Here is a 3,204-nt window from a genome sequence, read left to right as displayed (position 1 = left end):
GACAGACAGACAGACAGACAGACCAAAGGGTCAATGACTGACTGCACTTAAAGGGGCTGTTGACTCCTCTTTGGAGTTACCGCTGTTTAAAACTTGCTTGATAAAATAAAGTCATCGAATCCAAACTACGCAAAGGGGACACTATAACAAATTACGACTGCTTGTGTATATAGAAAACAGGGTTTTTTCTTTCCCTTATTCCATTATGTATGTTTGCTTTTCTTCAAGAATAAAACCGGCTAGGTGGTGCCTCGGAGACTTTTTTTTTTTTCCCCCCAGGAGTCCCTTCGGGCCCTGCCAGCGGGAGCCTGGACCTCTGAGGCCAGAGAGGGTGTGCTGTATCCCCGGCTCGCTCCCTCCCTCCTGGGATCAATCTAAAAAATGGACAGTTTTGGACACAAGCTTAAGTAATGTTCAGCTCATTCATGCAAGAGAGATGTAGGAAGGACAACACCCCCACCCCCACCCCCACCCCTACCCCCACCCGACCAAATAATACCCTAACCAATAAAAACTAGCTCCTTACTCCTCCGCCTGAGGATTTCTGCGGTCTCATGGTTTGTTCTTGGTTGTTGTTGTTGTTGTTGTTGTTGTTGTTTTGTTTTGTTTTGTTTTGTTTTGTTTTGTTTTGTTTTGTGTTTTTCAGACTTTAAGACAAATGTAGGGGTTGGGGATTTAGCTCAGTGGTAGACCGCTTGCCTAGGAAGCACAAGGCCCCGGGTTCGGTCCTCAGCTCCGAAGAAAAAGGAAGAAAAAAACAAAAACAATAAGACAAATGCTTGTTGTGATTCTCATTTCATTTCAAGGCTGCTATTCTCTAAATCAGAAGGACTCCCTTACAATTCTTCATGGGTAAACTTGCTTTACATCCCTGACATCAACAACAAAAAGAATTCAGAAAGTGGTGATGGACCAATCTGTTTGGGTGTTTCTTGCCTGCTTGACCTTGACTCGCACAAGAGAGCATAGAGAATAAAATAAAGTAGGTGGATGGAGAGATGGCACCGTCGTTAAGAGCACTGATTGCTCTTACAGCGGTCCTGAGTTCAATACCCAGCCAACACATGGCGGCTTGCAACCATCTGTAATTGTCAATCATGCCCTCTTCTGGGGTGTCTGAAGACACCTACAGGGTACTCGAATAGACATAAAACAAACAAACAAACAAACAAACAAATCTTTAACAATTAAAAACAAAAAGAATAAAATAAAGCGAAGGACCCGCCTTGGAGACCTGCCCGGTATTGCTCCAGAGTCTACTTTTTAAAACACAGAGGTAGGGGTTGGGGTTTTAGCTCAGTGGTAGAGTCCTTGCCTAGCAAGCTCAAGGACCTGGGTTCAGTCCTCAGCTCTGGGAGAAGAAAAAAAATACACACACACACACACACACACACACACACACACACACACACACACACACACAGAGAGAGAGAGAGAGAGAGAGAGAGAGAGAGAGAGAGTTTGACAGCAATAAAAAACAAAACAAAACCACTTTAAAATACAGAGATGTAAGGATACTCAGAGGGCTCAGAGGAAGCAACCAAGTGTTTGTTATATGGGTGCCAACAATATGGTTCATCTCTTCTTCTCTTCCACGTGGCATGGTGGCCAAGGTGGTGGGGAAACCACACAGTGAAAGGAATTGAACTACAGCACACAAGCAAGTCTCCCTCCCAGACATGAATAAAACTGAAATTAGGCTAAATGTACAATGAAAGGAAGCCAGGTGTTCGTGCATGTCTTTATTTCCATCATTCAAGAGGCAGAGGTGTTTAGAACTGTGTCTCTGTGAGATAGAGGAAGGCAGGCAGGCAGGCAGGCAGGCAGGCAGGCAGGCAGGCAGGCAGGCAGGCAGGCAGGCCTGATCTAGGTACTGATTTCCAGGTCTATGTGCAGACACCCCTGACTCAAATAAAGGAGTGAAAAGGAAAAAAAAATACAATTCACCTGGAAGGGTCAGCCAGCCATCAGATGCAGTGAACTAGAAAATTGGGATTCTCAACTGAGGCCTGTTCCCTCCCTCCCTCCCTCCCTCCCTCCCTCCCTCCCTCCCTTCCTTCCTTCCTTCCTTCCTTCCTTCCTTCCTTCCTTCCTTCCTTCCTGGCTTACAGACAGCCAGGTCCAAGCCCAAAAGAGTCCAGCAAGGAGCTTAGAGACTATGAGAGAGTGCACAGGTGTTCTAGGGAGGAATCAGCTCACCACCCAGCATCCCCATTTGGGTTCTTGTGCAATCGACACAGGGAGATTGACAATCTGGAATTTAGTGAGAAATCAAACAAGGGACACAGAATGCAAAATATTTATTTACACAGCAAGTGGGTCAGTTGGATTAGCAAGCTAGGACACCCACCCCCGACCCCATCCCAGCCCCCTACCACTGCCGGGTCTCCCTTCCTTGTTATCCCTTTCTCATGCCTCCCTCAATATGGGCACAGAGGACCAGGAACATGTTTCTCTCAAAAACGCGTTTTCTGCTGTGAACTCAGTCTGGCAGAGAGTGAGTGGGTGAAGGATCCCTAAAGACCAGAGAGTTTATTAGAGGAAGGCTACCTCACAGTGTTCTTCACACCAGGAACAACAACAACAACAACAACAACAACAACAACAACAACAACAACAGCAACAGCAACAGCAACAGCAACAGCAACAATGAATCAACAAATGGTGGACAGGAGATGAGCAGGGATGCTGGGGGGATGGGAGGGAGGGTAGGGCTGGTGAATCTGCACCTCCCTGAAGGTCTGCCTGTGAAATACTGGTTGATATATGCCTAGTTGAGGACAATATTCCCCTCTCCTGTGGTTTTCAATGGGACATGACTTCATTGCCAGAGACTATGGAATTGTTTCCATTTTCCCCTTCAAGAACTGTGTTTAGATCTGTTACAGACAGGCTCTGGGTTTTGAAACAAACAAACAAACAAACACACACACACACACACACACACACACACACACACACACACACAGAGAGAGAGAGAGAGAGAGAGAGAGAGAGAGAGAGAGAGAATAGAGAAAAACAGAGACAGACACAAGAGAATTTGATCTCTCTCTCTCTCTCTCTCTCTCTCTCTCTCTCTCTCTCTCTCTCTCTTTCTCTCCCCCTCCCCCCTCCCCTAGTTTCTCAGACTGGGTTTCTCTGTATTCGTCTGTAGGGCGGGAAGGACTGAAACTCTCAGATTCACCTTTCTCTGCCTCCCTAGTG

This window comes from Rattus norvegicus, unplaced genomic scaffold (genome assembly GCF_021556685.1).
Source record: "Rattus norvegicus strain SHRSP/BbbUtx unplaced genomic scaffold, alternate assembly SHRSP_T2T unassigned-0000039, whole genome shotgun sequence".
Taxonomy (NCBI): domain Eukaryota; kingdom Metazoa; phylum Chordata; class Mammalia; order Rodentia; family Muridae; genus Rattus; species Rattus norvegicus.
The sequence above is the reverse complement of the archived record's forward strand: the minus strand, read 5'-3'. Positions refer to the sequence as shown.